Source organism: Macaca fascicularis, chromosome 12 (assembly GCF_037993035.2).
Source record: "Macaca fascicularis isolate 582-1 chromosome 12, T2T-MFA8v1.1".
In the NCBI taxonomy this organism is placed as follows: domain Eukaryota; kingdom Metazoa; phylum Chordata; class Mammalia; order Primates; family Cercopithecidae; genus Macaca; species Macaca fascicularis.
Window position 1 is genome coordinate 81,741,393 of NC_088386.1, and position 24,268 is coordinate 81,765,660.

Genomic DNA, 24,268 nt, shown 5'->3' on the forward strand with positions numbered 1-24,268 from the left:
AAACAATTTGGGAGGCTGAGATGGGTGGATCACCTGAGATCAGGAGTTTGAGGCCAGCCTGGCCAACATGGTGAAACCCCCTGTCTACTAAGAATTCGAAAATTAGCTGCGAGTGATGACAGGCATCTGTAACCCCAGCTACTCGGGAGGCTGAGGCAGGAGAATCACTTGAGCCAGGGAGGCAGAGGTTGCAGTGAGCTGAGATCATGACATTGCACTCCAGCCTGGGCAACAAGAGTGAAACTCATCTCGAAAAAATAAAAATTAAAAAAAAGAAAAAGAAAAAACAACAAAGTCATATGAACCACACTCTAAGATCACAGAGCAATAAAAATGAAATCAATATGAAGAAAATCACTCAAAATCATATAATTACATGGATATGAAACAACCTTCTCCTGAATGACTTTTGGATAAATAACAAAATTAAGGCAGAAATAAATAAATTCTTTGAAACTAATGAAAACAAAGATACAACATACCAGAATCACTGGGACACAACTAAAGCAGTCTTAAGAGGGAAGTTTATAGCATTAAACATCCACATCAAAAAGTTAGACAAATCTTAAATTAATGACATCAACATTACAACTATAGGAACTAGAGAGGAACTAGAGAAACAAGAGCAAGCTGACCTCAAAGCTAGAAGAAGACAAGAAGTTACCCAATTCAGAGCTATACTGAAGGAAATTGAGATGAAAAAAAAAAAAGATTAATGAATCCAGGATTTGGTTTCTGAAAAGAATTAATAAGATACATAGACCACTAGCTAGACTAATAAAAAGGGAAAATCCAAATAAACACAAACAGAAATAACAAAGGAGAAATAACCACTGAACCCCACAAAAATACAACAATCCCTCAGAGAATACTATGAATATCTTTATGCACACAAGCTAGAAAACCTAGAAGAAATGGAAAAATTCCTGAAAACATGGAACCTCTCCAGATTGAACTAAGAATAAATTAAATTCCTGAACAGACCACTAACAAGTTCTGAAATTGAATCAATAATGAAGACCCTAACAACCAGAAAAAAACCCAGGACAAAGCAGTTTCACAACTGTATTCTACCAGTTGCATAAAGAAGAGCTGGTACCATTCCTATTGAAACTACTCCAAATAATTGTGGAGGAAGAACTCCTCCCTAACTCATCCTATGAGGCCAGAATCAACCTGATACCAAAACTTGGCAGAGACACACACAAAAGATGAAAACTTCAGGGTAATGTCATTGATGAACACAGATGCAAAAATCTTCAACAAAATACTAGCAAATGAAATCCAGCAGCTTATCAAAAAGTCAATTCACCCCAGAAATCAAGTAGGCTTTATCATCTATGTAAAGTAGGCTTTATCATAAATCAATATGCAAGATTGGTTTATGGTATTTTGCAAACACAAAAATCAATAAATGTGATTAATCATATAAACAAAACTAAAAGCAAAAACCCAGTGATTATCTCAACTGATCCAGAAAAGGCTTTCAATAAAACATTCCTTCATGTTAAAAATCCTAACAAACTAGACGTTGAAGGAACATACCCCAAAATAATAAGAGCCATCTATGCCAAACCCATAGCTAACATCATACTAAATGGGTAAATGCTAGAAGCAATACGCTTGAAAATTGGCACAAGATAAAGATTCTATCTTACACTCCTATTTAACATAGTATTGGAAGTCCTGACAGAGCAATCAGGCAAGAGAAAAAAATAAAGGCATCAAAATAGGAAGAGAGGAAGTAAAACTATCCATTTGCAGATGACATGATTCTGTACCTAGAAAACCCCATAGTCTCTGCCCAAAATCTCCTAGGTCTGATAAACAACTTTAGCAATGTTTCAGAATACAAAATTGCAAAATACTTTGCAAATATTTTCAGAATGGGAGAAAATATTTGCAAAATCAATGTAAAAAAATTGCTAGCATTCCTATATACCAAGAACAGCCAAGCTAAGAGGCAAATCAGGAATACAATTCACAATTGCCACAAGAAGAATGAAATTCCTAGGAATACAACTAATCAGGGATGTGAAAGATCTCTACAATGAAAATTACAAAACTGCTCAAATAAATCAGAGATGACACAAACAAACAGAAAAGCCTTCCATGTTCATGGACAGAAATAGTCAATGTTGTTAAAATCGCCATACTGCCCAAAGCAATTTATAGATCCAGTGGTATTCCTATCAAGCTACCAATGACAAACTTCACAGAATTAGAAAAAAACAAAAACTATTTTAAAAGCCATATGGAACAAAAAATGGCCCAAATAGCAAAGCAATACTAAGCAAAAAGAACAAAGCTGGAGATACCACTTTGTCCAACTTCAAACTATGCTACAGGGCTATGGTAACCAAAACAGAATGATACTGATACAAAAATAGATACATAGATCAATGGAACAAAACAGCCCAGAAATAAGGCCACACACCTACAATAATCTGATCTTCAACAAAGACAACAAAAACCAGTGATATTGTTTGGATCTGTTTCCTGACTCAAATCTCATCTCAAATTGTTATCCCCATATATTGGAGGGGATCCTGGCGAGAGAGGATTAATTCATGGGGGTAGTTCCCCCATGCTATTCTCATCATAGTGAGTTCTCATGAGATCTGATTGTTTAAAAGTGTTTAGCAGTTCCCCCCACCCTCCTGTTACCATGTGAAGAAGGTCCTTGCCTCCCTTTCACCTTCCACCATGATTGTAAATTTCCTGAGGCCTCCCCAGTTATGCTGAACTGTGAGTCAATTAAACCTTTTTTCTTCATACATTTTTTCTTCATAAATTACACAGTCTCTGGTAGTCCTTTATAGCAAATTCACTAATACAGAAAATTGGTACCAAGAGTTTGGGGCACTGCTATAAAGATACCTGACAGTATGAAAGCAACTTTGAAACTGGTTAACAGGCAGACATTGGAACAGTTTGGAGGGCTCAGAAGAAGACACGAAGATGTGGGAAAGTTGGAACTTCCTAGAGACTTGCTGAATGGTTTTGACCAAAATGCTGATAATGATATGGACAATGAAGTTCAGGTTGAGGTGATCTCAGACAGAGATGAGGAAATTATTGGGAATTGGAGTAAAGGTCACTCTTGCTATGCTTTAGCGAAGAGACTGGTGGCATTTTGCCCTTGCCCTAGAGATCTGTGGAACTTTGAAAGAGATGATTTAGAGTATCTGGTGGAAGAAATTTCTAAGCAACAAAGTATTCAAGAAGTGACCTGGCTTTTTCCAAAAGTTTACAGTCATACATTTTCATAAAGAGATTATCTGAAATTGGAACTTTTGTCTCAAAGGAAAGCAGAACATAAAAGTTCAGAAAATTTGTAACCTCACCATGCAATAGAAAAGAAAAACCCATTTTCTGGGGAGAAATTCAAGCCTGCTGCAGAAATTTGCATAAGAAACAAGGAACCAAATGTTAATAACCAACACAAAGGGAAAACATCTGCAGGGCATTTCAGAGATCTTCATAGGAGGCCCACCCATCAGAGACCCAGAAACATAGGACAGAAAAAATGGTTTTATAGGCAGGGCCCAGGGCCCTGCTGCTCTGTGCAGCCTCAGGATGCGGTGCCCAGCATACCAGCCACTCTAGCTCCAGCCATGGCTAAAAGGGGCCAAGTTACAGCTCCAGCTGTGGTTTCAGAGGTGCGTGTCCCAAGCCTTTGCAGCTTTCATGTGGTGTTGGATCTGTGGATGCACGGAAAGCAAGAGTTTGGGAGCTTCCACCTAGACTTCAGAGGATGTATGGAAATGCCTGGATGTCCAGGCCAGACAGAAGTCTGCTGCAGGGGTGGAGTCCTCATGGAGAACCTCTACTAGGGCAGTGCAGAGGGAAAATGTGTGTTGGAGCCCCCACACACAGTCCCCACTGGGGCACTACATAGTGGAGCTGTGAGAAGAGGGCCACCATCGTCCAGACCCCAGAATGGTAGGTCTACTGACAGCTTACACCACGTGCCTGGGAAAGCTACAGGCACTCAATACCAGCCTGTGAAAGCAGCCATGGGGGCTGTAGCCTGGAGAGCCACAGGAAAGAGCTGCCCAAGCCTTGGGAACTTACCTCTTGCATCAGCATTTCCTGGATGTGAGACATGCAGTCAAAGGAGATTACTTTTGGAGCTTTAAGATTTAATGAGTGCCCTGCTGGGTTTCCAAATTGCAAGGGGCTTGTAGCCCCTTTGTTTTGGACAATTTCTCCCATTTGTATAGAACATTTACCCAATGCCTGGGCCCACTGCATCTTATAAGTAACTAACTTATTTTTTTATTTTACAGGCTCATAGGAGGAAGGGACTTGCGTTGTCTCAGGTAAGACTTTAGACTTGGACTTTTGGGTTAATGAAGGAATGACTTAAGATTTTGAGGGACTGTTGGGAAGGCATAATTGGTTTTGAAATGTGAGAAAGACATGAGATTTGGGAGGGTCCGGGGTAGAATAATATGGTTTGGCTCTGTGACCCCACTCAAATCTCATCTTGAATTTTAATCCTCCTGTGTCAGAGAAGGGGCCTATTGGGAGATTATTGAATCATGGGAGTCATTCATACTGTTCTCATAATAGTGAGTGAGTTCTCACAAAATATGATGGTAAAAAGTGTTTAGCAATTTCCTCAAGCCCTGTTGCCATGTGAAGCAGGTCCTCACTTCCCCTTCACCTTCCAACATGATTGTAAGTTTCCAGAGGCCTCCCCAGCCATTCAGAACTGTGAGTCAATTAAGCCTTTTTTCTTCATAAATTTCCCAGACTCAGGTAGTCCTTCATAGCAGTATAAAAATGAACTAATACAGCCAGCAACAGGGGAAGAAATCATCATTCAATAAATAGTGCTGGATAACTGGCTAACTGGCTATATGCAGAAGATTGAAACTGAACTCCTTCCTTATATCATACACAAAAATCAATTCAAGATAGATTAAATACTTAAATGTAAAACCTAAAACTTGCAAAATCCCTGACAGATAACTTAGGAAATACCATTCTAGACATAAGAACTTGGTAAGATTTTATGATGAATATCTCGAAAGCAATTGCAACAAAAATAATAATTGACAAATTGGACTTAAACTAAAGAGCTTCTGGACAGCAATATAAAATATCAACAGATTAAACAATGTGCAGAATGAGAGAAAATATTTCCAAGCTATGCATCTGACAAAAGTCTAATATCTGAAATATATAAAGAAATTAACAAATTAACAAAAAACAAGCAACCCCATTAAAAAGTAGGCAAATGACATGAACAGACACTTTTCGAAAAGAAGACATACACACAGCTAACAAGAATATAAAACAATTCTCAATGTCACTAATTATTAGAGAAATGTCAATCAAGACCACAATGAGAAACCATCTCTCACCAGTCAGAATGACTATCATTAAAAAGTAAAAAAATAACAGATCATGCCGAGGTTGCAAAGAAAAGGGAATGCTTATACACTGTTGGTGGGAGTGTAAATTAGTTCAGCCACTGTGGAAAGCAGTTTGTTGATTTCTCAAAGAATTCAAAGCAGAATTACCATTCAATCCAGCAATTGCATTATTGTGTATGTTCCCAACGATAGAGAAATCATTCTATACAACGTGGACATAAACATGCTGCCCTAGCTTAGGTCAGCAATGTAGGCAAGTAGATTGAGTTTGTAGCTGATGCCCTCAGGGGTCTTGACCTTGACCTCCTTGAGCTATATGAGTGCCCTGACAGCCTCTGCTAGTCCATTCATGTCCTTGGTGTTGTTGACCTGCATCTTTTATAAGCCCTCTTTTCCTTCGTGGCAAAGCACACGTTCCTCACGAACTTCGGGCCCACTCCTTTAAGAGGTTCATATCCTTGTAATCGAGGTTTCTTGATGCCATTTCTGTGCCATTTTTGGGACTAGTGCATGGTGTTGTTCTTGAACTTGGCCATATCTGCACCATAAACTACAGCTCCTCTACTTGTGCTTCTTTATGGTCATTCACAGACATGTGCAGAGCAGCCAAAAATTCAGATCATCCAATGCGCACGTTCTGAGCTGAGGTCAAATCAAATGTTGCCCTGCCTTCTTTTTACAGCCCTTATACTGTAAACAAGAAAAATTTTCAGACTATTTAGTGACACATTTTTCATATTTTCATTCATGCTTTCTGTTAGAGATTTTGCTATTTAAAATTGCCCCAAAGTATAGTGCTGAAGTGCTTGTCTAATGATCCCAAGCACATGAAGGCTGTGGTGTGCCTTATGGAAAATATGTATGTTAGATATGCTTTATTCAGGCATGAGTTATACTGCTGTTGGCTGTGTGTTCAGTGTTAATGAAAATACAATATCTTTTAAATAAGGTGTTGAAACATAAAACAAGATTATATGTCAACCGATCTTTTTAAACAATATTGTTACTAGACACTCTCAGGAAACTAACCTTGTATTTCCTGTAAGACTAGTGGTTCCGTATTTGCCAATTCTATTTTTGCAGTGACTTTATACCACATAGTGACTACAAATAATAAAAGTTGGCTGTTCTTTTTTCCATTTCTTTCACCATGAACAGCTATATACCCTGGATGTTATGCATAAAACAAACAAGATTCAGAGAGGTGAGGAGAAAAAGGTAGATGGGTCAGGGACTTCAGTGCTCAAAGAGTAACATGACAGCAATTTTTCTGGAGTTTGTCATTTTTTTGCCTCGTATATTCTGGATTAGTTGCAGAGGAAGCCAAGAACCTAGAATTCCTCTTCTTTATTCTCCTCTCTCTCCCTCCCTCCATCCTTCTTTGTCTCTTCTTTCTTTCATTCATATTGGTATATGAATATATCATATATATCAATATGAATGAAATATAATTAATATTTACATATATATCAATATATGTTAAAAATATTTTTAAAATATCTATTAAATTAACATATATTCATATATAGTTTCAAATTATGCTATATAAAAAGAAAATAGAGACAAATAGAAAATTAAAAATGCTATGTACCTGTATTAGGGTTCTCTGGAGGTATGTCTATATATATACACACACACACACACACACTATATGTATACACATACACACACACGTATATATGTATATAAAGGGGAGTTTATTAAGTATTAACTTACACAATTTCGAGGTTGCACATAGGCTGTCTGCAAGCTTGAGGAACAAAGAGAGCCAGTCCAAGTCTCAACACTGAAGAACTTGAAGTCCGATGTTGGAGGGCAGGAAGCAGCCAGCACAGGAGAAAGATGTAGGCTGGAGGCTAGGCCAGTCTTGCCTTTTCAAGTTTTTCTGTCTGCTTTATATTCACTGGAAACTGATTAGATGGTGCCCACCAGATTAAGGGTGGGTCTGCCTCCTCCAGCCTACTGACTCAAATGTTAATCTCCTTTGTCAGCACCCTCACAGACTTTTTGCCTGCTCTGTGCCTAAAAGGTGGACATTTTCTTCTAACCCCCTTCAGGCAATTATCTCATTAAACTCTCCAGATTCTAGTAACCCTTCCCTTCCCTGGTGCCTTCAGGCCTAGGTTTGGCAAAGCTCGCCGCTGTTACCAGCTTCAGCATGCTGCACATTGTTGCTTTTCATAACTCTCTTGCTCAAAACTTTGTAACCATTTTTATTACATTTTTCTCATTTTTCCAGCCCAAGTGTGGCACAGTAATAAAATTCATACGTACTGTGAAATGCAAGATGTAGAGAATATAAAATAAATATTGCCTTCTCATTATTAGGAGCAACATATGTACCTGACACAGGTTGGAAGCATATAATGCAAGATAAACATATTTATGTTGCAGAACTCCCAGAATCAAATCTGAAAGGACCACCCCTATTCAGAGAAATGTAACATAAGTATGAATGAGTACTCTGGGCAGGAGCTAAAATATATGTTTAAATCTACAAGTTAAACTGGCTAAACACCAGATGAAAAGACTCTGAGATATTAAAGATTAATTTCATATCTGTAGAAATAAATCAATAATAAAACAAAAGTAATTATCTAATAATGAGACAGATCTCATTATGTCAAAGGTTGAACACCCAAAAGGTGCTACTTGGGTAACTGTGCATCCTACTTGTTACATTTCTGCATTACCTGCATGGATGACAGATAATTCCATCTTCATCTTTTCAAGTATTATTAACTTGAAGAACCTGAAAATCACAGGACTCAATCTGCAACTATATGAAAAAATGGCAGAAGGAATAACATATTTTGTCTTCTTTTAACCAACAACAAACTCCCTACTTAGCCCTACAACCACTACACCAGGAGATATAAATTTAATACCATCAATTACAAAAAGATAATATACTGGTTAGGGACTTAACATTTTGTAGTTGACAAAGCTAATTCCAAGCTGGCCTATACAATAAAGGACATATTTTGATCCACATAAATAAAACTCCAGTACCAGGTCTAGATTCGAGAAAGTTATACTCCAGTAGCTAAAACCATGTCAACATAAATCCATCTTCTTTTTGACTTTCTACTCTCCCCATCACTGGTGTCTGTAATCCTCAAGCCACACATTGCCTTTCATCCACCATCAGTACAAGACTGATATTATTCCCCTGTGATCAATAATGGCCACTACAGTTCCAGCCCTCAAATACTAACACTTCGTTATCCAGGGAAATGGGGTGTCTCTTTCCTCTCCTACAAAGTGCTGGAATTCACTAACCTCTCAGTATCTCCAAATGTGTCATGTACCCTACCCTAATCCAATCAGTGTACCCAGTTGAATGTGACTTAATGATATGCTAAAAGCTATGGGGATCTGTCCTTGAGCTAACTCACATAAATGAAAATTTTTTAAAAATGTTAATTCCATAAAGGGAAATTGAGGCACTACTGGTGAGAAAGAAGGGAATAAGAACTGGGTAAAGAACAAACACGTTTCTCCTATAAAGTAGAAAATATGAGAATTTGGAAAGAGTTCTAAGTATAGAAATTAGTCAAGTATAATCAGAATAACCATCAACTTATTGTCCAAACAAACCCAAATCATTTTTGAGAGTGAAAGTAGATGCTATTATTAATTAGGCCAACAGAAAAGTTGTAAATCAGGACAGTCTCAGACAAACTGGGAAGCATGCCATCCTTGAAGCTCCAGATCCTTCTCTCTAACTGCTGCCATCTCTACTTCAATGTTTCACAAATACCTAAAAGTAAACATTATTAAATCAATATGTTCTCTTCCAAACTTAGTCCCCTTCTAGTCTTCCCTTTGTGAGTGATACCACCATCCATCCAGAAGCACAATGCACAACCTGGCAGAATTAGCCTTGACATAACCTCCTTCCTGTTATTCTTCCTCCCGTCCATCACATTTACCTTGTAAAATATTTGAAATGATTCAAACTCCCCATGTACACTGCAATGTCTCAAGGCCCCTTTTTCATCACCTCGTAATGGGACTAGAGTAATAACCATCTAAGTGATCTCTCAACATTTAGTTTTGCCTTTATTCCAATCTAAATAAGCCATTTCAAAACACAAATGTCATCAAGTCAACTACTTGTTTAAAACATTCAATAATTTCTTATTGATCTTGGAAATCGATGCAATGTTCACATTGAGGCACGATCTAGCTGTGCCTGCCTTTATTACCTGTCTCCCTCTACTGCCCCTGCTCCTTTCTGTCCATCTCCAGCCAGATTAGTTTTTGTTCATTTTCTCATACGTGCTTTATTAGTTTGTCAGGGAAGCCATAACAAAGTACCAAAACCTGGGAGGCTTACAACAGAAATTTATGATCCTCTGATTCTGGAGGCTAGAGGTCTGAAATCAAGGTATCAGCAGAGCCATGCTCCCTCTGAAACTTGTAGAGAAGAATTCTTTGCCTCTTTCTAGAGTCTGATGGTTGCCGGCAATTGATGTTACTTGGTTGTCAGCTTCAGCATTTCACTCTCTAACAGCATCATAACATGACATCCTTTCTTCATGTGTCTCTGCTCCTGCATCTCTTCTCCTCTTCTTATGACACCAGTCAGCTTGGATTAAGGGTCTATCCTATTCCAGTATGACCTCATCCTAACAACTAATTATACCTGCACTGACCCCCTGTTTCCAAATAAGAGCACATTCTGAGGTACTTGCAGTTAGAACTTCAACATATCTTTTGGGGGAATAAAATTCAACCAATAATGTATGCTCTATTTCCTTCAGCTACAGACTCTGCACACGCTGTTCGTTCTGCAGGAAACATTCTTCTCTCACTGTTCGCTTGGTTGGTTTTTATTTATCCTTCAATCTCAACTCATAAGTCACTTTGCTGGGGGAGATTTCTCTTACATAGCATGTAAGTCAACCTTCCCCATTATATACTGTCTCTATACCCCATTTCTTCATAAGAATTATCACAATTATATTTGTACTTATTATTATTTATGATCTTATATATTATTACTTTTTTTTCCGAGATGGAGTCTTGCTCTGAAACCCAGGCTGGAGTGCAGTGGCACGATCTCCGATCACTGCAAATTCCGCCTCCCAGGTTCACGTCATTCTCCTGCCTCAGCCTCCCGAGTAGCTGGGACTACAGGTCCCTGGCACCATGCCCGGCAAAGCTTTTTTTTTAATTTGTAGTAGAGACAGGGTTTCACCGTGTTAGCCAGGATGGTCTTGATCTTTTGACCTCGTGATCTGCCCGCCTCAGCCTCCCAAAGTGCTGGGATTACAGGTGTGAGCCACTGCACCCAGCCAACCTTATGTATTATTTATCCTAATGCCCAGCATAGGTGCAAAGGAGGCATTCAATGTATATTTATTAAGTAATGAATGAAGGCATAAAAACAAGGACTTGCAATTTTTCTGATAGCACAAATTGGACTAGAAAAATTTACATTTTGGCAACACTTAGCTTAATGCTCCTGAACACAGGAAATTAGCAGTCTTTAAAGATTTCCTAAATTCTAAGATTTTATTATATTTTTGTCACTTTTATTCTTTTCCTCTTGATTCATCTCTTAGTGCCCTTGGCATGTCTAATACTCTGGAGTCTTGACACTGTAGTCTCTCTTTTCTAACACGATTTATTTTTATTTTGGTTTTAAATTCTTTAATACAGGAGGCAAAGATTGAAGAAAATGGTTATTTGTAACTCTATTATAAGGTATATTGTACACTTACAAAGTGGCAAAATAAACTAAAACTCTGAAATTATATGAAGAGCTGCCAAAGCAATTTGTTTTCAATCTATCCGTTGTGTTTAGTATGTTATCATTTTCTTTACTTGTGTTAAAACTTTCTTTTGTCAAGATTCTATGTTGACACAATTGAGTAATGCAGAGCACATCAGATTTTCACTAGAATACACATTCTTTCAGCTTTAGTTTGTTCTATGTATCACTGAAACATTTTACCATAGATCTTATGTTTTAGTTCTAAAACATAATCTGTTGAAATTTTTGTCTGATTTTTATTTATTGTTATACTAGTGCCAACTGATATGAACAACCCAACTTACTGCAGCAAAACAGATAATATAGAGGAGAAAGAAACCAAGAGACAAGGTGAAGAATATGTAATATTCTGAAGACCTAAGCCATGGTGATGTTTCTGGGACTAAATTTAAAGACTCTATTTCTTCTTCATTTGTTTTCTGTATACTTTTGTTATTCCTTTCGACTTAAATTATTTTCTAACAAAATGTTCTGCTAACATTTTTTTACCCTCCTACAATGACACAAATAATAAATTCATAAATATTACTTGCATAATAGAGGGCAAATATGTATAATGCATATATTATATATAATTTATATATAATGTCTTTTAAATAATAAAGGAAAAAATAGTTTATAAATCTATACACTTTCATTGAAAGCAACCTTAGAGATAAAAAATATGCGGCTGGGCACGGTGGCTCACACCTGTAATCCCAGCACTTTAGGAGGCTGAGGTGGGCGGATAACCTGAGGTCAGGAGTTCAACACCAGCCTGACACGTGGTGAAACCCTGTCTCTACTAAAAGTACAAAAAATTAGCCGGTGGTAGTGCACGCCTGTAATCCCAGATACTCAGGAGGCTGAGGCAGGAGAGTAACTTGAACCCGGGAGGCAGAGGTTGCATTGAGACAAGATTGTGTCATTGTGCTCCAGCCTGGGTGACAAGAGTGAAAGTCTGTCCCCCCACCCCAAAAATGCTATGTCTTTCAAGACTCCATTTCAAATACATATTAAATGATAAACAGTATTTCTGTCATGTCAAGGTATCATAGATTTATAAATCGGCTGACCTTGTCTTTAGATATCAGTATGCTGAAGTTTCTTCATAGTGTGAATTTCAGGATGCTGAAGAGATATCTATGATCATTATGTGTATAACATACTTTAATATTTTATTCTGAAAACTGAACACAATAACACATGCCTATTATCTTATTTATTCCTATCATACTCTGAAGTTAAATGTTCATAAATATCTCGCCATTTTTATTTTTCTTCCTATTTTAGAATGTTCTCATTTTCACTTTATAACATATGTAGTTTCTGCAGATTCTAATATATCCACAAACTTGAATAAATATATACTGTTTATTAATTAATAGCCCACCTTGAGGCATTAACTTTAAGTTTAAATATATAGAATGTGCCAAAACAATGGTTTAAAGTTGAACATCTCTAGACATATTTTTGAGTTCACATATTACATATACCTCATACCTGTATTTGATTTCTGAATGTCACTTTTATTTCAATCATATTATTTTCTTATGGGAAAAAAAAATCAATAATTTCTTACAGCCAACCAAGTTAAAAGTAAATCTTTCTGACTAATGTTCAGTGCTCTCTAAATAACAGGCTTACTCCAAGCAGATATGCAATATGGTTTGGCCATGACCCACCCAAATCTCATTTTGAATTGTAGTATCTGTAATCCTCCTATGTGTCCTGGGAGGGACCTAGTAGGAGGTAATTAAATCATGGGGACAGTTAACCCCACACTATGGTTCTCTTGACAGTGAGTGAGTTCTTACAAGATCTTATGATTTTGTAAAGGGTTTTCCCCCCTTTTGCTCAGCACTTCTTCTTCTTGGCATCATGTAAATAAGGATGTGCTTGCTTCCCCTTTGCCATGATTTCCTGAGGTCTCCTCAGCCATATGAAACTGTGAGTTAATTAAACTTCTTTCCTTTATAAATTACTCCATCTCAGGCAGGTACTTTATAGCAGCATGAGAACAGACTAATAGAGTAAATTGGTAGAGTGGTGTGATGATATTAAGATACCCAAAAATGTGGGAGCAACTTTGGATCTGGGTAACAGGCAGAGTTGGAACAGTTTCGATGGCTCAGAAGAAAAAAAGATGTGAGAAAGTTTGGAGCATCCTAGAAACCTGTTTAACGGTTTTGACCAAAATGCTGATAGTGATATGGACAATGTCTGTGTACCAAAATTAAGTCCAATACAATGAAGTCCAGGCTGAGGTGGTCTCAGATGAAGTTGAGGAGTTTATTGGGAACTGAAGCAAAGGTGATTCTTGCTAGGCTTTAGCAAAGAGACTGGCTGATTTTTGGTACTACAATATTTTGTAATATCAAAAGCAATAAACAAAATCAATAACAAAAAAAAAAAGAAAAAGTTGTGAAATGGGGAAAATCTTATTCCCAAAGTTACAACATAATTAGATTCAAATGTCTAGTTTTTAACCAAAAGTCACAAGGCATACAAAGAAATAGATGAAAGTATGGCCAATTGAAAGGGAAAAAAAGAACAGCAGAGACTGTGTCTGTAGAAGACCTGTTGGCATATCTATTAGAAAAAGCCTTTAAAATAGCTATCTTAAAAATGGTCAAAGAACTAATGGAAGATGTTAAGATATTCAAGAAAACAGTGTATGAACAAAATTGAAGTATCAATAATGACATAGAAAACCCAAAAGAAACCAAAAAATTCTGGAGCTGAAAATTACAATCACTGAAATTACAAATTTACTGCAGGGATTCAAAGGTGGAATTGAGTAGGCAAAAGAACCCATGAACTTGAAGACAGGACAATGAGAATTACTGATTCTGAAGTACAGAAAGGAAAAAATTGAAGAAAATTGACCCTGTAGAATCTGGGGGCACTATGAGGTAGACCATATATACATTGTGCAAGTTCCAGAAGGATAAGAGAGAAATAAGGGTGGAGAGAATATTTGAAAAACGAATATCTGAAAACTTACCAAATATGATGAAAGACATGAATATACACACCCAAGAAACTCAATGAATTCCAGGTAAAATGAACTCAAAGACACCCACACTGAGACACATGATAATGAAACTTTCGATAGACAAAGATGAATAGGGAATCTTAAAAGCAGCAAGAGAAAAGCAACTTGTCACACAGGATCCTCAATTAGATTATCAGCAGATTTTTCATCAGAAACCTTGGAGGCCAGAAGACAATGGGCTGATATATTCAAAGGCTAAAATAAAGAACTGTCAACCAACTTCCTATATCCAGTAAAACTGCCCTTCAAAACAGAGGGAGAAATTAAGATATTCCCAGATAAACAAAAGCTGAAGGAGTTTGTCAGCATTAGACTTGACCTGTGAGAAATGCTTAAGGAAGACCTACAGGGTGAGATGAAACAAACAAACAAAAAACTAAACTCTAACTCAAAGCTATATTAAGAAATAAAGCTCTCAGTAATGGCAAATACATGAGCAATTATTAAAGCTCATATTATTGTAAAAACCGTTTGTAATTCTAATTTTTGTTTTCTACATGATTTAAGAAACTAATATATTTTTATAAAAAACAATTATTAGACTAAAAGCTAGTATTATTGTAACTTTGGTTCAAAGCTTCAAACTGAGTTTTTATACATAATTTAGGAGACCAATACAATTAAAGGATTTAATAGTTTATGTTTTGGGTCACATAATATATATAGATGAAATTTAGTGATATCAATAATTGAAAAAGACGGAGACAGAGAGAGTAAAGAAGCAGAGATTTTGTGTGTTATTGAAGTTAAACTGGTATAAATTTAGAGTACAGTGTTGTAATTTTAAGATAATTCCCATTGTAACAACAAAAAATAGTTATAGAATTACAAAATAAATTGAGAAAGGTACATAAACAATTTACTACATAAAAAACTAAACACAAAAAAAGTGCAGTTATGTCAAAAATAAGAGGCATGGAAGCTATAAGGTATAGAAAAAAATAAATAGCAAATGACAGAAGTAAGTTATTCATTATTAATAAATATTTGAAATGTAAATGGATTAAACTCTCCAATCAAAAAGAAAGATTGGCAGGATGGATAAGAAAAGAAAAACATGATCCAATTATATGCAAAGACTCACTTGATCCAAAGACACAAATAGTTTGAAAACGGAAGCATGAAAAAAGATATACCATGCAAATAATTGCCAAAGAAAAGAGGAGTGGCTATACTAATATCAGAGAAAATAGACTTTAAATTTTTTTCAAAAAGGTTATAAGAGAAAAAGAAGGACATTAAATATTGATGAAAAAGTTCAATACAGCAAGAAGATGTAAAAATTATAAACATTTACTCACCTAGTAACATACCATCAAAATATCTCAAGCAAAAGCTGACAGAGTTGAAAAATGAAATAGACAGTTTTACAATAATAGCTGGAGACTTCAATGTCCCATTCTCAAAAATGGATAGACAACAGAGCAGAAGATAAGCAAGACAACAGAGGACTTAAACTGTTGCAATAAATCAATTAGATTTAACAGAAATATACAGAACCCTCTCTGCAAAACAGCATATACCTTCTTCTCAAGTGCACATGTGATTTTTTTTTTTTTAGAATAGACCATATGTTAGACCACAAATAAAATCTCAATAGATTTTTAATAGATATCAGATAAACTATCTTCTCTAACTACAATGGGATGTAGTTAGAAATCAATAACAGGGTGGGGAACATCACACACCAGGGCCTGTCAAAGGGTGGGGGAAGGGGGGAGGGATAGCATTAGGAGATATACCTAATGTAAATGACGAGTTAATGGGTGCAGCACACCAACATGGCACATGTATACATATGTAACAAACCTGCACATTGTGCACATGTACCCTAGAACTCAAAGTATAATAATAAAAAAGAAAATCAGAAGTAAAACTAGTAAAAGAAGTAAAAACCAGTAACAATGAAAAATGCACAAAATTGCATAAATTAAATGACACACTGTTAACCAATGAATGAAAGAAGAAATCTCCAGAGAAATTAGAAAATAATTAGGGAGAAATGAAAATGAAAACACAATGTACCAAAACTTATGAACACACTAAAAGCAGTGCTAACACAGAGATTGATAGCTATACTTACATTAAAACACAATAAAGATCTCAAATCTGAAACCTAACTGTGTAACTTAAGGAACTAAAAAAAGAACAACAAGCAAAACCCAGAGCTAGCAAAAGGAAGGAAATAATAAATATTACAGGATACATAAAATAGAGAATAGAAAAACATAGAAAAGATCAATGAAACTAAGGGTTAATTATTTGAAAAAATCAACGAAATTGGCAAACATTTAGCTAGATAGATTAAGAAAAAGGGAGAAGACTCAAATTACTTAAACCAGAATTAAAGTGGGAATAATAGTACCTATTCCACAGAAATATGAGTAGACAGTAATATGAACAATAGTACACAAATTGCATAACCTAGATGAAATTGACAAATTTCTAGAAACAAAGATATACTGAGAGAGTAAATCATGAAGAAATATACATAGATTTATAACTAGTAAAAAGATTGAATTCATAAAAATTTCCCCCCCAAAAAGATGGACTTGATGTTTTCATTGGTGAGTTCTACCAAAAATATAAGGAAGAACACCAATCCTTCTCAAACTATTCCAAAAAATTAAAGATAATGAAACACTTCCTAACTCATTATATGAACGCAGCATTACCGTGACACCAAATCCAGACAAAGATACTATAAGAAAAGAAACACCATCTGGGCATGGTGGCTTATATTTGTAATCTCAGCACTTTAGGAGGCTGAGGTGGGAGGATTCCTTGAGCCCAGAAGTTCAAAACCAGTCTGGGTAATGTAGTGAGAACCTGTCTCTACAAAAATATTATATTAAAAAACGAAAACTACAGACCAATGAACATCCCTTATGAACACTGGATGCAAAAGTCCTCAATAAAATACCAGGAACCAAATTTAGCAGCAAATTGAAAGGATTATATACCATTACCAAGTGGGATTTATTCCTAGAATGCAAAGATGGCTCAACACATGAAAATCAATGAATGCAATACACTACATAAACAAAATGAAGGAAAAAAAATCACACATGGTCATTTCAATTCATGCAGAAAAATCATTTGATAAAATTCAATATTCTCATAATACTAAAAAAACTAGGAATAAAAAAACTACCTCAAAATAATATAAGCCATATATGAAAAACCCATAGCAAGAATCATAATGTCAAAAGCTTTTCCTCTGAGAAGAACAAAGCAAGGATGTCCACTTTTGCCATTCAACATCTATTCAACGGTGTACTGGAAATTCTAATCAGAGCAATTAAGTAAGAAAAAAAGGGATACAAGCCTTCTAAATTGGAAAGAAAGAAGCAAAATTATCTCTGATTTCAGATAATATGATCCTATATGTAAAAAGCCCTATATATTCCACAAACAAAATAAAACTGTTAGTACTAATAATGAATTCACCAAAATGTTAGGATACAAAGTCAACATAAGTCATTGCATTTCTATACACTAACAGTTAATAATATGAAAAGAAAATTATAAAAACAATTCTCGTTATGATAGCATCCAAAAGGACAAAATACTTAGAATTAACCAAGGAGGTGAAAGACATGTACAATAACTACAAAATACTGCTGAAATAAAGAAAATATAAATGCAAGAAAATACATCTTATGTTCATGGATTGAAAGACTTAATATTGTTGAGACGTCAATGGTACCCAAAGCAATCTACACATTCAATGCAATTCCTACCAAAATCTCAATGACATCTTTTGAAGAAATAGAAAAACTCATTCTAAGACTTACATGGAATCTCAAGGGACCACACATAGTTAAAATAATCTTGAAAAACAACAAAGCCAGAAGACTCACATTTTCTTATTTGAAAATGTACTACAAAGCTACAGTAAACAAAACAGTATGGCACCAGCATAAAGGCAGATATACAAACTGATACCATTTGGCTATGTCCCCACCCAAAATTTCATCTTGAATTGTAATCACCTTAACCTCATTACCCCCAACTGTGAAAGAAGATACCAGGTAGAGGTAACTGAATAATACGGGAAGTTTCTCTCATGGTGTTCTCTTGGATACTGAGTGAGTTCTCATGAGTTCTCATGAGATCTGATGGTGTATAAGTGTTTGGTAGTTCCTCCTGCATTAATTCTCTTTTCTGCCACCTTGTGAAGAAGATGCTTTGCTTCCCCTTCATTGTGTGCCATGTTTGTAAGTTTTCTGAGGCCTCCCAGCCATGTGGAATTGTGAGTCAATTAAACCTCTTTACTTTATAAATTACCCAGTATTGGGCAGTTATTCATAGCAGTGTGAGAATGGACTAATATACAAACCAATGAAATAGAATGGAAAGCCCAGAAATAAACCCTTTCATATACGGTCAAATGATTTTTGATGAGGGTTCCAGGAATATTTAATGGGGAAAGGACAGTTTTTGTTTTTTAATTATACTTTTAAGTTCTAGGGTATATGTGCACAATGTGCAGGTTTGTTACATATGCATACATGTGCCACGTTGGTGTGCTGCACCCATTAACTTGTCATTTACATTAGGTATTTCTCCTAATGCTATCCCTCCCCTCTCCCGGCATCCCACAACAGGCCCCAGTGTGTGATGTTCCCCACCCTGTGTCCAAGTGTTCTCATTGTTCAATTCCCACCTATGAGTGAGAATATGCTGTGTTTGGTTTTCTGTCCTTGCCATAGTTTGCTGAGAATGATGGTTTCCAGCTACATCCATATCCCTACAAAGGAAATGAACTCATCCTTTTTATGGCTGCATAGTATTCCATGGTGTATACATGCCACATTTTCTTAATCCAGTCTATCATTGATGGACATTTGGGTTGGTTCCAAGTCTTTGCTATTGTGAATAGTGCCACAATAAACATATGTGTGCATGTGTCTTTATAGCGGCATGATTTATAATCCTTTGAGTATATACCCAGAAATGGGATGGCTGAGTCAAATGGTATTTCTAGTTCTAGATCCTTGAGTAATGGCCACACTGTCTTCCACAATGGTTGAACTAGTTTACAGTCCCATCAACAGTGTAAAAGTGTTCCTATTTCTCCACATCCTCTCTAGCACCTGTTGTTTCCTGACTTTTTAATGATCACTATTCTAACTGGTGTGAGATGGTAACTCATTGTGGTTTTGATTTGCATTTCTCTGATGATCAGTGATAATGAGCATTTTTTCATGTGTTTGTTGGCTGTGTACGTCTTGTCTTCTTTTGAAAAGTGTCCGCTCATATCCTTTGCCCACTTTTTGATGGGGTTGTGTGATTTTTTCTTGTAAAGTTGTTTATTTGTAGATTCTGGATATTAGCCCTTTGTCAGATGGGTAGATTGCAAAAATTCTGTCCCATTCTGTAGGACGCCTGTTCACTCTGATGGTAGTTTTTTGTTTTTTTTTTTTTTTTGCTGTGTAGAAGCTCTTTAGTTTTGTCTATTTTGGCTTTTGTTGCCACTGTTTTTGGTGTTTTAGTCATGAAGTCCCTGCCCATGCCTATGTCCTGAATGGTCTTGCCTAGATTTTCTTCTAGAGTTTTTATGGTTTTAGGTCTAACATTTAAGTCTTTAATCCATCTTGAATAAATTGTTGTATAAGGTGTAAGAAAGGGATCCAGTTTCAGCTTTCTACTTATTGCTAGTCAGTTTTCCCAGCACCATTTATTAACTATGGAATCCTTTCCCCATTTCTTGTTTTTGTCAGGTTTGTCAAACATCAGATGGTTGTAGATGTGTGGTATTATTTCTGAGGCCTCTGTTCTGTTCCATTGGTCTATATCTCTGTTTTGGTACCAGTATCATGCTGCTTTGGTTACTGTAGCCTTGTAGTATAGTTTGAAGTCAGGTAGCATGATGCCTCCAGCTTTGTTCTTTTTGCTTAGGATTGTCTTGGCAACGGGGCTCTTTCTTGGTTCCATAGGAATTTAAAGTAGTATTTTCCAATTCGGTGAAGAAAGTCATTGGTAGCTTGATGGGGATAGCATTCAATCTATAAATCACCTTGGGCAGTATGGCCATTTTCACAGTATTGATTCTTCCTGTTCATGAGCATGGAATGTTCTTCCATTTGTTTGTGTCCTCTTTTATTTCATTAAGCAGTGGTTTGTAGTTCTCCTTGAAGAGGTCCTTCACATCCCTTGTAAGTTGGATTCCTAGGTATTTTATTCTCTTTGAAGCAATTGTGAATGGGAGTTCACTCATGATTTGTCTCTCTGTCTGTCTGTTATTGGTGTATAGGAATGCTTGTGATTTTTGCACATTGATTTTGTATCCTGAGACTTTGCTGAAGTTGCTTATCAGCTTGAGGAGATTTTGGACTGAGATGATGGGGTTTTCTAAATATGTCATCTGGAAACAGGGACAATTTGACTTCCTCTTTTCCTAATTGAATACTCTTTATTTTTTTCTCCTGCCTGATTGCCCTGGTCAAAACTTCCATCACTATGTTGAATAGGAGTGGTGAGAGACGGCATCCCTGTCCTGTGTCAGTTTTCAAATGGAAAGCTTCCAGTTTTTGCCCATTCAGTATGATACTGGCTGTAGGTTTGTCATAAATAGTTCTTATTATTTTGAGTTACATTCCATTGATATGTAGTTTATTGAGTTTTTAGTATGAAGGGCTGTTGAATTTTGTCAAAGGCCTCAAAAGAGGCCTTTTCTGCCTCTATTGAGATAATCATGTGGTTTTTGTCTTTGGTTCTGTTTATGTGATGGATTACTTTTATTGATTTTCATATGTTGAATCAGCCTCGCATCCCAGGGATGAAGTCCACTTGATCTTGGTGGATAAGTTTTTTGATGTGCTGCTGGAATCGGTTTGCCAGTATTTTACTGAGGATTTTTGCATCAATGTTCATAAGGGATATTGGTCTAAAATTCTCTTTTTTGGTTGTATCTCTGCCAGGCTTTGGTACTAGGATGATGCTGGCCTTATTAAATGAGTTAGGGAGGATTCCCTCTTTTTCTATGGGTTGGAATAGTTTCAGAGGGAATGATACCAGCTCCTCTTTGTACCTCTGATACAATTTGGCTGTGAATCTGTTTGGTCTTGGACTTTTTTTGGTTGGTAGGCTATTAATTATTGCCTCAATTTCAGAGACTGTTATTGGTATACTCAGGGGTTCAGCTTCTTCCTGGTTTAGTCTTAGGAGGGTGTATGTGTTCAGGAATTTATACATTTCTTCTAGATTTTCTAGTTTATTTGCATAGAGGTGTTTCTAGTATTCTCTGATGGTAGTTTGTATTTCTGTGGGATCTTTAGTGATATCCCCTTTATCAGTTTTTTATTGTGTCTATTTGATTCTTCTTTTATTCTTCATTAGTCTTGCTAGCGGTCTATCAATTTTGTTGATCTTTTCAAAAAAACAGTTCCTGGATTCATTTTTTGAAGGATTTCTTGTGTGTGTCTCTATCTCCCTCAGTTCTTCTCTTAGTTATTTCTTGCCTTCTGCTGGCTTTTGAATGTGTTTGCTCTTGCTTCTCTAGTTATTTTAATTGTGATGTTAGGGTGTTGATTTTAGATCTTTCCTGCTTTCTCTTGTGGGCATTTAGTGCTATAAATTTCCCTCTACACATTGCTTTAAGTGTGTCCCAGAGATTCTAGTATGTTGTATCTTTGTTCTCATTGGTTTCAAAGAACATCTTTATTTCTGCCTTCATTTTATTATTTACCCGTAGTCATTCAGGAGCAGGTTGTTCAGTTTCCATGTAGTTGAGCGGTTTTGAGTGAGTTTCTTAATCTTAAGTTCTAATTTGATTGCACTGTGGTCTGAGAGACAGTTTGTTATAATTTCTGTTCTTTTACATTTGCTGAGGAGTGCTTTACTTCCAACTATGTGGCCAATTTTGGAATAAGTGTGATGTGGTGCTGAGAAGAATGTATATTCTGTTGATTTGAGGTGGAAAGTTCTGTAGATGTCTATTAGGTTTGCTTGGTGCAGAGTTGAGTTCAATTCCTGGAAATCCTTGTTAACTTTCTGTCTCCTTGATCTGTCTAAAGTTGACAGTGGTGTGTTAAAGTCTCCCATTATTATTGTGCGGGAGTCTAAGTCTCTTTTTAGGTCTCTAAGGACTTGCTTTATTAATCTGGTTGCTCCTTTATTGGGTGCATATATATTTAGGATAGTTAGCTCTTCCTGTTAAATTGATCCTTTTACCATTATGTAATGGCCTTCTTTGTGTCTTTTGATTTTTGTTGGTTTAAAGTCTGTTTTATCAGAGACTAGGATTGCAACCCCTGCTTTTTTTTTTCTTCTATTTGCTTGCTAGATCTTCCTCCATCCCTTTATTTTGAGCCTATGTGTGTCTCTGCACGTGAGTTGGCTCTCCTGAATACAGCACACTGATGGATCTTGACTCTTTATCCAATTTGCCAGTCTGTGTCTTTTAATGGAGCATTTAACCCATTCATATTTAAGGTTAATATTGTTATGTGTGAATTTAATCCTGTCGTTATGATGTTAGCTGGTTATTTTGTTCGTTAGTTGATGCAGTTTCTTCATAGTGTTGATGGTCTTTACAATTTGGCATGTTTTTGCAGTGGTTGGTACCAGTTGTTCCTTTCCATGTTTAGTGCTTCCTCCGGGAGCTCTTGTAAGGCAGGCCTGGTGGTGACAAAATCTCTCAGCATTTGCTTATCTGTAAAGGATTTTATTTTTCCTTCACTTATGAAGCTTAGTTTGGCTAAATATGAAATTCTGGGTTGAAAATTCTTCTCTTTAAGAATGTTGAATATTGGTCCCCACTCTTTTCTGGCTTGTAGAGTTTCTGCTGATATATCCATTGTTAGTCTGATGGGCTTCCCTTTGTGGGTAACCCAACTTTTCTCTCTGGCTGCCCTTAACATTTTTTCCTTCATTTCAACCTTGTTGAATCTGACAAGTATGTGTTGTTGGGGTTGCTCTTCTCAAGGAGTATCTTTGTGGTGTTCTCTGTATTTCCTGAATTTGAATGTTGGCCTACCTTGCTAGGTTCGGGAAGTTCTCCTGGATAATATCCTGAATAGTGTTTTGCAGCTTGGTTCCATTCTCCCTGTCACTTTCAGGTACACCAATCAGACATAGATTTGGTCTTTTCACATAGTCCCATATTTCCTGGAGGCTTTGTTCATTTCTTTTTACTCTCTTCTTGCTAAACTTCTCTTCTCACTTCATTTCATTCATTTTATCTTCAATCACTGATATCCTTTCTTCCACTTGATCAAATCGGCTACTGAAGCTTGTGCATGCATCACGTAGTTCTTGTGCCATGGTTTTTAGCTCCATGAGGTCATTTAAGGTCTTCTCTATACTGTTTATTCTAGTTAGCCATTCATCTAATCTTTTCAAGGTTTTTAGCTTCTTTGCCATGAGTTCAAACATCTTCCTTTAGCTCGGAGAAGTTTGTTGTTACTGATCTTCTGAAGCCTACTTCTGTCAACTTATCAAAGTGATTCTCCGTCCAGCTTTGTTCCGTTGCTGGCGAGGAGTTGTGTTCCTTTGGAGGAGAAAAGGCACCTGATTTTTAGAATTTTCAGCTTTTCTGCTGTTTTTTCCCCATCTTTGTGGTTTTACCTACCTTTGGTCTTTGATGATGGTGACCTAGAGATGGGATTTTGGTGTGGATGTCCTTTTCATTGATGTTGATGCTATTCCTTTTTGTTTGTCAGTTTTCCTTCTAACAGTCAGGACCCTCAGCTGCAAGTCTGTTGGAGTTTGCTGGAGGTCCACTCCAGACCCTGTTTGCCTGGATATCACCAGCAGAGGCTGCAGAATAACAAATATTGCAGAACAGCAAATGTGCTCCCTGATCCTTCCTCTGGAAGCTTCATCTCAGAGCGGCACCCAGCTGTATGAGGTGTCAATCAGCCCCTACTGGGAGGTGTCTCCCAGTTAGGCTACTCGGGGGTCTGGCACCCACTTGAGGAGGCAGTCTGTCCATTCTCAGATCTCAAATTCTGTGCTGGGAGAACCACTTCTCTCCTCAAAGCTATCAGACGGGGACGTGTAAGTCTGCAGAAGCTTCTGCTGCCTTTTGTTCAGCTATGTGCTGCCCCCAGA

At 36.7% G+C, this 24,268-nt stretch overlaps 1 protein-coding gene and 1 long non-coding RNA gene across 3 annotated transcripts in view; both read right to left on the reverse strand.

Annotated features, from left to right (window-relative positions):
* Window positions 1-24,268, reverse strand: part of LOC107126927 (uncharacterized) — a 519,804-nt gene that overhangs the window by 198,719 nt on the left and 296,817 nt on the right. The gene's annotated exons all lie outside the window — the stretch shown is intronic.
* LOC135966570 (uncharacterized) lies at window positions 5,007-13,375 on the reverse strand. Its single transcript, XR_010579983.2, has 2 exons — window positions 7,104-13,375; window positions 5,007-6,077 (listed from the first exon to the last, which is right to left on the reverse strand). It is a non-coding gene; the product is annotated as an uncharacterized lncRNA (long non-coding RNA).